We start from the raw sequence: 14,381 nt of genomic DNA on the forward strand, positions 1-14,381 counted from the left end.
GGCCAGTTTGTATGTGGACGGCATCCCCAAAAAAAGTATAAGGAAAGAGCTGGACGTCCGAGTGGAGAACAGAAGCACGGGTAAGATTTCTGAACCACATGTAATGGCAATATCCAATATTGTGATACTTTAGTCAGTACATGGCTGACTGACTATCAGACCAATATTGTCTTCATCACATTTCAAATTTGGAAAAAAGTACTGACATTAATTTACATGATGCTAGTTTTTGTTTTATCATGGACATTATGAAAATAAGAACTTGCATTTTCATTTTTGCTCAAATCAAAGACACTATTTCGAAAAATATAATTATAGGAATTTCAATGGAACATACAGCAATTTAGTGTATTTTAAACAATTATGATGTATATTTAATAATGTATGTCATAGTGGTAAGAATTGTTTTCCCCTGTATTGATATGAGTGTTTATTCATTTCCTTTCAACACCTACAGTAACTCCAAAACCAACTAACATCACATTGATTGAAGACAGTGGAAGTGCCGGAATGTCCTTCTCTCCATTCCTCGCTGTCCTTTTGGTTTCATCTGTTGTGCTGTTGGCTGCAGTTCTTCCCTTGTTGATCTGGTGTATCTTGAAACACAAAGGTATTGAAATTGACTGTGCATCAGTACTTTTCCTCTCTGCATATGTTTTACTTGTCTGCCATAACTTAACATTTCAGTATCTCAGGGTTGTAACACTGACCGCAGTTTTTATGTAATGTTGCTACAACAGTAATTCAAACTAATCTCAGATGGCACAGAAGTGGCAGCTGAATTATGAAATTCTGAAATAAAATGTCATTGATGGACCCCATCGTTAAGTTTCCTTTAAGACAGTCATCGTTAAACTTCCTGTTTGAAACGTGCAGTATTTTTTCAAGAGAGGAAAGAAGAATATTTGTTATCTGTGGAAAAAAATTGCAATTGTGTGGTAAGATGCTAAAAAATGCGAGCAAGGTTGCAGTTTCACATCCTTTGATACACAATGATTCACGGCTTTTGAAGAACTTCCTCCTCCAGTTCCTGCACATGTCTACTATCACAAAGGGATGGGTGGAAAAAATGCATTATTTGTTCACTATAGGCATACCAAAGTGCTTTCACTTCAGATACAAACGCCTTTGCCCTACTTAGGTAGGAACATTGACTCTTTGAAATTTTTCGACAGCCTCTGCAACTTCAGAAAACCACACTTGATTATTTCCCGTGCATGTATACAAATGCAGCTTTTTGCTGACGGTGCAATCCTGTACCATGTCATGCTAACAACCTGATCTCACCAGAATGCGTGACTCCACCACGACTCCTTAACACCACAATGCGTGGTGGAGTCACGAACTTTGTTACATTTGCGTGTCGGCACCACGCAAACAACCCCAATGTAAAGTGAATGAGGCTCCTTTGTCGTGGTGCACACACGCATTTCTACAACGTGCATTGTGTGTAATGCAACTGTTATTTTTATTAAATTAGTTAGTTTTTAAGGAAGGCCAGAGCTTCAGCTGTGTCAAATAGATTGTTCCCTTCAGTTAACGTTATTTAAAAGATAATGATCATGTCCCCTGTATTGTATTACGAGCGTCCATTCCCATTGGATAACGGAGAATTTTACACCCGGAAGTAAGTAGCCTATTCTCCTTACTGTCGATTGATTTTACAGTGATATCTGCACTACTCATCGACTAAAAAACAACAAATTGTCCTTGTTAATTACACAACATTGATTGGTTTGAATTGTGTTCAATGCTTTTGTATTTTCCCCCTTCGATTCGGAGAAACAAATATATTTTCGGAGTTTTTGGACGGCAGAAGACACTACACTACCCAGAATCCTCAGCTATCGTTTGGGACTACACCATGTGCTTAGCTTGACAAACCCCGTGATCAGTCCTCAACCTCTGTGATTGGATGCGCGACGTTTACACAGAGCGTCCAAAAGGACTTTGAAATGGAATGAAACCCATCTACGGCACACTATTCAAAACAGGAATCGAACGTGTCCTACCCCCCTCCCCCCCTTAGGTCACAGGCTCCTCCAACAGTGCTACGCAATAAAACAGATGCACAGAAAAAATAGTGAAATAGTGCAATAAGAGTCTATATACAAGTGATTGGAATATGATATATTAGATAAATAATTTCTAAGTAGCAGCCAGATGAATGTTATTTCTAAGTTCAGGTGTTTAATAGTCTTCTGGCCTGTGGGATGAAGCTGTCTCTGTGTCTGGTGGTTTTAGTCCGAATGCTGTGGTACCGCCTGCCAGACTGCAGCAGACAGAACCGTTTGTGGCTGGGGTGATGGTGGTCTTTTATAATCCTGAGGGCTTTCTTTAAGGTTAACCTGGTATTTTTAATCCACTACATTTATTTTAGTTACTTTACAGATTTGGATTAATGATGTGAAATATAAACAACCCTTAAATCAGACTTTAGTTACACCTGAATGAAATTCAGTGAAGGTGATTGTCAAGTGCCAACAATCAGGCGAGATATTTGATAGTTGGTTGCTTGAGAAGACTAAATATGTATCTGCAGATCCGTTTAAAGCATATTCATTACTCGTTATTCTCTAATAGTTCATTAAAGACTGTATATAATTGCTATTTTGCACATCCCTTTCAAGATTTCAAGATTTTCTAAGGTTTATTGACATATCATATACACAACAGTGTAGTTATGCAATGAATGAACAACTTGGGTCACAGGTTCATCAACAGTGCATTACAAGACATCTATCAATGTGTGTATACTTCCACCATTACACTGTCGTATTCTGCACATTTCTTTAAATAAAGCCTTATTAGTTAGCACATCCTCCTATCAGGCACTAAACTGTTTTACTCTAGATATCATTTGAGTATCTTCTTGATATTTTCTATTCTATATTTATATAATTGACCTTCTACTTTCCCACTATTTTGTATGTACTCTTAATATTTGAATGTTTTCATAAAATATAACACATTCAAAAGTGCGTTACAAAAATGAAAGACATTAAGAAAAAGGCATTTTAAACAGTCATTAAAAAGCAACACAATCTTCCTGCATTGCAATTACTCTAAACGTGTAATAACGTGCTTTAACCAGTAGGTGGTTTGGGTTAAAAGGCTGTCAAGTTTACAGTGTTAACAAAATAAAATATACTGCTGTTTCCGGTTTAGTTTACGACGAATATTATTTTGTTATTGTTTTGATATTTGTAACACAAAAGCGATGGAAAAAACCCATAGCAACCAAAAAAAGATGGTCTTAACATGACCCAGTCGTCTAGTAGTTAATAAAAAACAATAATATCAAAACAAAATATTACTACTAACTTTATTGTGAAATTAAAACAGAACGGTAAAAGAATAGTTTCCGGTGTATTCTGATGTCCGATCTCTGTAGATAAATAAAGAACTAAGACAGATGTGTAATATTTAATGCAGCCAAACCATTTATTACAATGCATTCATGTGATGACTATCGAAGAGTAAAGCAAGCACTGCTGAATAAAGTATGATTTTCTCTTTTACGAAACGTTTTTTTTCATATGGAATGCAGTTGGAGGTCAACCAATCAAAGAACTTGAGGACTGATCACGGGGTTCATGGTGTAGTCCCAAACGATAGCTGAGGATTCTGGGTAGTGTAGTGTCTTCTGCCGTCCAAAAACTCCGAAAAAATATTTGTTTCTCTCTCCGAATCGAAGGGGGAAAATACAAAAGCATTGCACACAATTCAAACCAATCAATGTTGTGTAATTAACAGGGACAATTTGGTGTTTTTTAGTCGATGAGTAGTGCAGATATCACTGTAAAATCAATCGACAGTAAGGAGAATAGGCTACTTACTTCCGGGTGTAAAATTCTCCGTTATCCAATGGGAATGGACGCTCGTAATACAAGACATGATCATTATCTTTTAAATAACGTTAACTAAAGGGAACAATCTATTTGACACAGCTGAAGCTCTGGCCTTCCTTAAAAACAAACTAATTTAATAAAATTAACAGTTGCATTACACACAATGCACGTTGTAGAAATGCGTGTGTGCACCACGACAAAGGAGCCTCATTCACTTTACATTGGGGTTGTTTGCGTGGTGCCGACACGCAAATGTAACAAAGTTCGTGACTCCACCACACATTGTGGTGTTAAGGAGTCGTGGTGGAGTCACGCATTCTGGTGAGATCAGGTTGCATGCTAACCTCGCCTAACCATTGTCCACAGAAGTATGGGCTCAGAACAGTCTCATAATACACACATGCACACAGAAGGATTCACACTTGTATTTCATGATCCGCAAAATGATTCACACTTGTGTTTTTCAATGCACACACAAATGTGTTCCGTTTGATATACATGTAAATAAAATCCAAATACAGAAAAAAGTTTTACATAATGTATTGTTGATCCTCACATATTCGTTTTCCGTTTAAAACCTCTGCACCTACAAACAAAAACCGCTTTCTGTGCATGGATCGCTGTGCATTCGTGTGTGGGTTTTTTGAGACTCCCCTGACGCTCACCCGATTCGTACTTGTAATTTTTTCTATCTATAGCCAATCCGATGTCTCCTAAATTCTAAGCCAATCACATGAACGCACCCCCACGAGGGTAGATTTCTTGCGTTCATGACGTAGCGCTTCGTGTACGCATTTTGCGCTGTCTGGAGCTGACAGGTCCATGGAGCCTGCCTGCAGGCGCTAATCTCAGGACACCTCCACTCTCAGTCTACATTGCCACTTTCCGAACAGGAAATGCACGCAAATACAAGCCTTTATATTATTAAGGTACAGCGCCACTTTCCGAACCATTGATGAATGCATGTGTACACAAAAACGGCAGGCAAAACCGTTTTAAATGTGTGTTTCCTGTATGATGAATACAGCTGCTTTATTTATGTCTGTATGAAGTTGTTGTGAGTGAGGGAGCAGCTACAGGTTAGCTTAGCCTAATCGATCAGTGCACTACGAAGCCAGTGCTAGACAGTGAACTGTCAACGGGGGGAGCCCTGCCGGTCATTATCGGCTGATATTCACTCTTAATAGTTTGATCGGTGCTCTCTATAAAGGCCGATCAGGAGAGCTGGATCTGATCGATATGGACATAAACGCGAGTGAAGTATAACCGGACGCGAGAGAGAGATCAAGGCTGAAGTCGAATAGTCCATTTAGCTTAGGAACCTTCCTAAAGGAGTGAAATGACCCGGAAGTCCTCCAGTGGCAGCCATGATAAGTGCCGTTCGAATTCTCTTGAATGATGAGAATGATAGGAAAGGAGGTTTCAAACTTCCTTTATAACCTCCTTTAGCTTAGGAACCACTGGACCTCCCTATCCGACAGGAGAAGCGAAAATGCTGCCCCACAATGCCTTGCAGCTGCAGCATTTGCTGTCACTCAACAGTCGGCCGTTCACGGAAACAACCGATTATGACCGAGAAATGATATCATGAAAGTTACGGTGCTTATTAAGCATTTTAAAACATAGGTGGTAAGTTGCCAAAGTGCTTTTTTTTTAACGTTCATCAGTATTATAATCAAACAGAGAAATATGAACGTTAGTTTTTACTGAAATGATCAAATAAAGTCAACATTTCACAGTCTTTACTGAGCTGTGTGGAGTTTGTTCAACTTTTAAAAGATGCTTGAATGGTGATATACACAGTGATAGATGTTAAGGACTAACGTTTATAATAAATACATTTGTATTGATTTTAAGATCTTTAGTTCATACAATCATACGTATTGGGATCATTGGTATTAATGTGGACCGGAGGGAGAGGGTGACAAGCATAAGTTTCACTTTCCTTTTTTATTTCAATTCCAACTTTGGTCATGAAGAATATGCTTCTCTGTTGTCCACGTTCATAAAGCATAAAGCAGCAGCATCAGAGCACGGTGCAGAGTCTCTAGATGAGTTTACAGTAGTCCCTCCTTCTTATTAAACATCCATGTTGTAGTCCGCTGTATAGAAAACTGTGGTTTCCATAGTTCCCCCACAGCAGCAGACGCACATTCATGACCTCCGCTGGCGCATCATAAACCAACACATCCTCACTCCCAGGTCGGCCTATGTTGACGTTATGTCAAGTCCCCTGCTGGCTTTTTCCAACGCAAGGGGGGGGGCCTTAGCGTCCATTTTCAACGCAAGGGGGGGGGCCTTAGCGTCCATTTTCAGCTTTCCGGGATGTCCATGTGCTTCTATGGACGTTCATGGAAGCACGGCATTCATTTGTGTCGACTGCCCTTAAAGGCAATGTGAGCGTCCATTCTCATTGGATAGCGGAGAATTGTACACCCGGAAGTAAATATTCCCCTTACTGACGATTGATTTTACAGTGATATCTGCACTACTCATCGACTAAAAAACACCAGATTATCCTTGTTAATTACACAACATTGATTGGTTTAAATTGTGTGCAATGCTTTTGTATTTTTCCCCTTCGATTCGGAGAAACAAATCTTTTTTCGGAGTAAATGATGGCAGAAGACACTACACTACCCAGAATCCCCAGCTATCATTTCTCCCTGCAGAAAAAGAAAACATGGCCGAACTTCGTTTTATTCTGGGTGTAAAATGCCTATTTTAAAGTTAGTTTGGCCATTAAAATGCGTTTTGACGTCATTTGATGCGAGAAATATGAGTTGTTATTTCAGATTATGTGTGCAGTGGATGTCCATGATCTTTAGTTTGCTAGTTATTACGAAGATTACTTCAGGAAATTGCGTCCAACGTTTTCATTGTTACCAAGGTGGTTGCTAGGGACGCTGCTATCGATATTATTTCTGTTATGTTGTGTAACTGTTTAATGGTGTTATCTTTATTGCTACCCCCTTCCCCGTCAATGTATAGTGTTGGTCCACAGCGCAAACATATTAGTTAACAAAATCCGCATCTAAAGATACGTTATTTCCCCCTGTGCAATTCCAGTCTCACATCTCACAGCACATCGTCATTAACAAATACCGGAAACAGACCGAAAACGTTTAAAGAAAATAAAATAATACCTTATTCCGAGTGTGCTTGCTTTTCTCTTTGAAAGTCATCACATAACGGCATTGTAATACACGGTTCGGCTGCATTAAATATTACATATCTGCCGTAGTTCTGTATTTATAGAGCCCTGATGAGAAGACAAACATGAGGAACTGAAAACGTGACGTGGATCATAAATATATCAGCCATTAAACAACATCTTACATTTCTTTTCACACAATACGTCTCTTTGCCGTATCAACACTAATTCGGCTCACTTTTATATTTGATCCAATTGGTAGATAGGCTGTATTTACACCATAAAGGTGCACAGATGATATAAAGAGACACCTGGTGGTTAAAGCATGTTATTGAATTTCATTATTTTTATTATTAGATATTAATAGGATCCCTATAAAGTATATTCATTACTCGTTATTCTCTACTAATAGTTAATTAAATACTGTATATAATGACCATTTTGCACATCCCGTTCAAGATTTCAAGATTTTCTAAGGTTTATTGACGTATCATATAGGCCTACACAACTGTGGTGTAGTTCTGCACTGAATGAAAAACTTGGGTCGCAGGTTCCTCAATAGTGCATTACAAGACATCTATCAATATGTGTGCATACCTCCAGCAATGTGAACTATGTTGAAGCACTTATTTTAACTGATATTATACATAATGTATTATGCTCTTATAAGATGTATGCAGATATTTCATCTCCGGCCTTGTCAGGTATTGAACAATCAATAAATAAAGAACACAGAATTGTTAAATATAAAACACAGAATTTGTGTGATTATACTAAATGATTTTCAAATAAACACCACTGCAGATTTAACTGTTACACATGCTGATGTAACGCAAATGTTCCAACTTGGGATCAATAAAGTATATCTTATCTTAAGCTGATCGATGGCTACTGCCATATTTGCAAAATGTGCCTATGAACCTTGACAAGTGCATGTTTCAGGCTTATCAATTAATGTAATGTAATGTAATGTTATCAATTAACAACAGGAGGGGTCACAAACATAAGTCCAGCTGTTAAACGACGACGCGGTGGACCCGTTCAAATCCAGTTTTGAACAGTCTGCCGTGGTTCCATCCCATTTCAAGTGCTGTTCGAGGCTCGGTAACCCTCGGAGCACACTCTCCAATCACAGAGCTTGAGGACTATCACGGGGTTTGTCAAACAGAGCACATGGTGTAGTCCAAACGATAGCTGGGGATTCTGGGTAGTGTAGTGTCTTCATTGCCTTTAAGGGCAGTTGACACAAACAAATGCCGTGCTTCCATGAGCGTCCATAGAAGCACATGGACATCCCGGAAAGCTGAAAATGGACGCTAAGGGCCCCCCCCTTGCGTTGAAAATGGACGCTAAGGCCCCCCCCCCTTGCGTTGAAAATGGACGCTAAGGCCCCCCCCCCTTGCGTTGGAAAAAGCCGGCAGGGGACTTGACATAACGTCAACATAGGCCGACCTGGGAGTGAGGATGTGTTGCATAAACACGTCGGATAGTGAAAGTGCATTCGGATTCTCTAAAGTACCGCAGCCTCTTCTCCTAAGTCCTTTTGAATTCTCCTGTCCACTATCCCTTATAGTTTTCTATACAGCGGACTACAACATGGATGTTTAATAAGAACGAGGGACTACTGTAAACTCTAGAGACTCTGCACCGTGCTCTGATGCTGCTGCTTTGCTTTATGAACGTAGACAACAGAGAAACATATTCTTCATGACCAAAGTTGGAATTGAAATAAAAAAGGAAAGTGAAACGTATGCTCGTCACCCTCTCCCTCCGGTCCACATTAATACAAATGATCCCAATACGTATGATTGTATGAACTAAAGATCTTAATATCAATACAGATGTATTTATTATAAACGTTAGTCCTTAACATCTATCACTGTGTATATCACCATTCAAACATCTTTTAAAAGTTGAACAAACCCCACACAGCTCAGTAAAGACTGAAATGTTGACTTTATTTGATCATTTCAGTAAAAACTAACGTTCATATTTCTCTTTTTGATTATAATACTGATGAACGTTCAAAACAAAGCACTTTGGCAACTTACCACCTATGTTTTAAAATGCTTAATAAGCACCGTAACTTTCATGATATAATTTCTCGGTCATAATCGGTTGTTTCTGTGAACGGCCGACTGTTGAGTGACGGCAAATGCTGCGGCTGCAAGGCATTGTGGGGCAGCATTTTCGCTTCTCCTGTCGGTTAGGGAGGTCCAGTGGTTCCTAAGCTAAAGGAGGTTATAAAGGAAGTTTGAAACCTCCTTTCCTATCATTCTCATCATTCTGGAGAATTCAAACGGCACTTATCATGGCTGCCACTGAGGGACTTCCGGGTCATTTCACTCCTTTAGGAAGGTTCCTAAGCTAAATGGACTATTCGACTTCAGCCCAGATCAGCTGCTGAGTCTGACGGAGACACACAGCTCTGCATGATCACCTGATGCTCCGCCCACTGTTTAGCGAGCTGACCGGACAGCGCAAAATGCGTATGAAATGTCATGAACGCATGAAATCATACCCTCGTGGGGGCGCGCTCATGTGATTGAGGCAGTGTTGTAGTCAAGTCACCAATTCACGAGTCCAAGTCACTCTCGAGTCACCACTCTTCGAGTCCGAGTCCAAGTCCGAGTCACCAAGGGAGAGTCGTAGTCGAGTCCGAGTCCAAGTCCGAGTCACCCAAGGAGTGTCCAAGTCGAGTCCGAGTCCGAGTCATCATTACCTGTGTTCGAGTCCGAGTCCAATTCCGAGTCACTTAAGAAGAGTCCAAGTCAAGTCCGAGTCACAAGTCTTCATGTATTAATCTTCGTGGATATATGTTTTGAAATGTAGCTGCTCCTCTACATTGCTGTTATCCTGTCTATTGAACTGCTGTGAAGCGAGTTTGGCTACAATTCTTGTAATAGGTGCTCTACAAATATAAAGCTTATTTCTAATATTCATATTATTATTATATATAAATAAACTATATTTAAAATGAGTTACCTTTTAGAGAAGTGATTATATTTGTATGCCAATATTTTCCTATGGTAAAGTTTTCGTTTTGCACTTTTATTTTGATAGTAATAAGATTGGGATTCTTATTTTGAAGGAACTTTTACGGGTTAAATCAGTTTAACGATAAAGATTTAGCCCCAGAAAGCACATGGCTACTTAGCATGCAAAATGATGTCATTATGCATGTTAAGTAGCCATGTGCTTTCGTGTTATCGGCTGAATCTTTATTTATTGATTAGATCACGTTACTCTGATGATAGTGTTCAAGACAGCCTATATGTCTGAACTCGATCCTTAGAGTAATGTGTTACGGAGCCTTCTCTTCTATATTGTTTCCACATAACGAGCATTTTGCGCTGCTCTTTTCCAATGTGGAAGCAGAATGTGTGAAAGCATACAGCATGATGCGGGGTGTGTCTGTAGACATCTCTAGACTGGAATAGCGGGGCCCAGTACGTGAACTCGCCATACAGGATAGAGGACATCAGACTCCAGAGAAAATGTGCTCGAGTCCGAGTCCAAGTCGGAGCGTCAATGTACGAGTCGAGTCCGAGTCATCGTGGGGGGGGGGGGAATTCACGAGTCCGAGTCCGAGTCCAAGTCATCCTGTGCGAGAATTCACGAGTCCAAGTCCGAGTCGCGTCAATCAGTGCGCGAGTCCGAGTCAAGTCACGAGTCCCGAAAATCGGCACTCAAGTCCGACTCGAGTCCGAGTCCAGGACTCGAGTACTCCATCTCTGGATTGAAGAGACATCTGATTGGCTATAGATAGAAAAAATTACAAGTACGAATCGGGTGAGCGTCAGGGGAGTCTCAAAAAACCCACACACGAATGCACAGCGATCCATGCACAGAAAGCGGTTTGTGTTTGCAGGTTCAGAGGTTTTAAACGGAAAACTAATATGTGAGGATCAAAAATACATATGTAAAACTTTTTTCTGTATTTGGATTTTTATGTACATGATTTTAACACATTTGTATGTGCATTGAAAAACACAAGTGTGAATCAGGAAATACAAGTGTGAATCCTTTTGCGGATCATGAAATACAAGTGTGAATCCTTCTGTGTGCATGTGTGTATTATGAGACTGTTCTGAGCCCATACAGATTGGGCTATGAGTCTTAAATTATCACACCTCTGCACATTTACAGATGTTTGTGTGTATTGTTCTCATTTACAAGCTTAGATATCCAAGATAACAGCCTATTTGGCTTTCTAAAGCTTGTACCAGAGTTTGTCTGTGTTTGAGAGATAAAAGCAAAATAAATAAGAATAATAATAATGTCATACTTATTCAAACCATAGAGATGAATGAATAGATTTGAGTTAGTCATCAATATGTATCACTAAAATACAAAAACAAAAAAGCTGTTCTAGAGTTTCAATTGATGTCATGACACTTTTACTGGTATTACCATTTTTTAGGAAGAAGATTGATAAAACTCTCATGTCTGTGTATTAGTTTAGATTTGTAGTCAGGAGACCATTATTTTTGTCTAGCATAAGTACTTGAGACAGGGGGAAACAGCCGGCCAGGTTTTGTGAAAATTAAAGAATATATATATCTTGTTTGTTTGATTTGTACAAAAAACAGAATAAAATTAAAGCAAGCTACATATTTATTTTACTATTAACATATTTGTTTTGCCTCCTGCTCTTTTTTTCTCAGCTCTATTAAGGTTTTCTACCCTTTAACATGATTTAAAATGTCCGACATTATAACACAGCAACATGTTTATCAGTGGTAAATACAAAACCATGATTTGCACAGTGAACAAACTAAAGCTTTGACTTTAATTAAATGTATTAAGTCAACACATGTCACATAACAGTATTAGGTTAGTTATAAACGTATATTATTTCTCACAACTAACTTATACATTTATGTGAAATCTGTTGACATAATACATTCAATTAAAGTCAACCTAACATTATTTTTATTTTTTTTCAAGTTGATTATTTTCCTGCCTCAATAGTTCACAGACTTTGCTTCCTCCACAGATAAACAACCAGCACCAGCACAACAAAGCTCTAACCCCACAGCACAGGTCAGACCACGCTAATCTCTTCCCTTCTTTAAAATCTCAAAAATAAAACATCTGCAGAAATTCTTTAACTTTACGATCTTCTTTCACAGGAAACAGTTGCAAGCATTGTGCCTGCACCTCCTCTGGTCTACAGCGTCCTGGACTTTCCCAAAAGAACTTCAGCAGTTATGGAGATGAATTTAAGTCAAACAGAGTACGCTGCCATCAGTTATCTCCCAGAGAAGAGGGTGACCTGCAGATGAATGTAAGCCAGGCAGCCTCTCTTGGTTTGGGTATACAGATGCTTATATGAATGTATTTTAACAGCACAATGATGAATCCTCACAGTCTGTATGCCCATTGTCATAATTTACAAGCAAAACAGGTCATGAGGGGAAGAGTCTCTTTGGTCGTGAGTATTGAGGTGTCCCTTTTGTTTTTGGTGGTCATAAGATTCAAATGTTCATCGCTGCAACGAACCACAACCAAGAACACATTATGTTACAGAGACAAACCTTTTAGTTATGTTAGTCTTTTTTTCCCCACTGTCTTCTGTCACAGAAACTCTTAAGGGGAAAGTCTTGTGGGACTGTGATTAATAAAAGTCATAATAGAAGATAAAACAACATTTTCAGATCCTATTATAACATATTTCCAGGGTAGTCAATGTCTGGTATTTCTTTTCTCTCTGTGACATAGACCTCTATTGTTGCAGTCCGTTATAGTTTTTGTGATGAACATGGTTTATTTTGAAGTCCCTCAAACATTTCCCTGCTCTTTCAAATACTCACTGGAGCAGCATAAGTGTATTATTTCTGCAGTACTTTAATTATATATTTTAATGAAACATAGTGTTCAGTCAAATGGGCTTGACGCTGAGTAACACAAAAAGAGAAGGGAAAGCAAAATGAACTGATGGGTTTTCATGATGAACAAAAAAATATATAGAATAAGTCCAGTCCTATCCATTTAACTTCAATACAAATTAAAGTGGTTAGCATTGTGTCCACATTTTTGAAAGACCAACAAAATATCATAATATTTATCATTCGCTAAGTCTTTAAGATATCGGACACTTATTTTAAAAATAAAATATGAGATTGTCTACGTACTGTATGGTGTGACAGTTTGTCGCTCTTACCCCAGTTTAACACACACACCACATTATCTCACTGCTACGTTCCACTGCATGCTCTTGAAAGTTCTCTATTAGCAGGTGCTTGTTGATTTTTTGATAGATTTATCTGACAAAGTTTCAATTTATGTTCTCATTGTTCACACGTGGCAGATAGGCCAAACTGATTGATGTGTGTTTTTTAAATAGATGGCAAAAATGGCCGACAAACCCGGACGGATATCATTCTCAGCTCAAAAAACCTTGTTGGTAAAATAGCAAATATGCATTTTGAATCTACAATGTTAATCAGTCTTGTCAGGTGTGAGTTTTGTACATTGAATTGAAATGCAGCAGTGAATGTCAAAATACAGAAATAAACTGTATTCTTTGTGTGCAAATAATATTCTTACTTTATGTTGGTGGAATCCTGAATAAAATGATTCCTCCTGTGCCTTTGCCTGCATGTGTGTCTTGTGTTGTTGCCTCATCTGTGTCTGGTTTGAGTCCACAACCTTTTTGCTTCACACATCTATATATTTTAAAGGTCCCCTATTATACTGTTTTTCATCAATATATTATAGGTCTCAGTTATACAAAACATTTCTCTGAAGTGTTTGGCTCCAAATACCAAACAAATCATGCATTGTAGCATCCCATAATCCCCTCTGTTTCAGCCCTGTTTCAAAAGTGCTGAATCTCTGTCTGTTACTTTAGATCAGGGGTGTCAAACTCAATTTAATCGCGGGCCACATCAGCATTATGGCTGCACTCAAAGGGCCAGTTGTAACTTTAAGACTATTTAAAAATACATATATAATATATATATATATATATAAGTATATATATATATATATATATATATAAAAGAATGTATCATATTACATTATTGCCTCTGCATTGGATAATTATCACATGGGTAATAACTTCATAATAGGTCTGAAAGCAGAAGTCTGGGGCAAATAATTGCAAGTCTCTTCAGTGAGAATGTCACAAAATTATTTAAAGGAATGGTCCACTCATTAGATAATTAATCAAAACTTCAGTATTTAGTGAAACGTTATGTTTAAACCATACCCTGAAGAAATCAGCGATATTCCCCGGTAAATAATGATTTTATAGCTCTTTTTTATCAAGACCTGTATATTCCGTCTGGCCGCCGCCAGGTTTGCCATTTTCAGTAGTCACGTGATGGTCGTGACGTCATCCATGCGTTCACTTTGTCAACACACGGAAA

General features: G+C 38.6%; 1 long non-coding RNA gene across 1 annotated transcript; it reads left to right on the forward strand.

Annotated features, from left to right (window-relative positions):
* The first annotated feature begins 468 nt into the window (after positions 1 to 468).
* Positions 469 to 13,598, forward strand: LOC117442810 (uncharacterized). Its single transcript, XR_011642921.1, has 3 exons — positions 469 to 610; positions 12,005 to 12,051; positions 12,141 to 13,598. It is a non-coding gene; the product is annotated as an uncharacterized lncRNA (long non-coding RNA).
* Positions 13,599 to 14,381: the final 783 nt, after the last annotated feature.

This window comes from Pseudochaenichthys georgianus, unplaced genomic scaffold, assembly GCF_902827115.2.
Source record: "Pseudochaenichthys georgianus unplaced genomic scaffold, fPseGeo1.2 scaffold_479_arrow_ctg1, whole genome shotgun sequence".
Taxonomy (NCBI): domain Eukaryota; kingdom Metazoa; phylum Chordata; class Actinopteri; order Perciformes; family Channichthyidae; genus Pseudochaenichthys; species Pseudochaenichthys georgianus.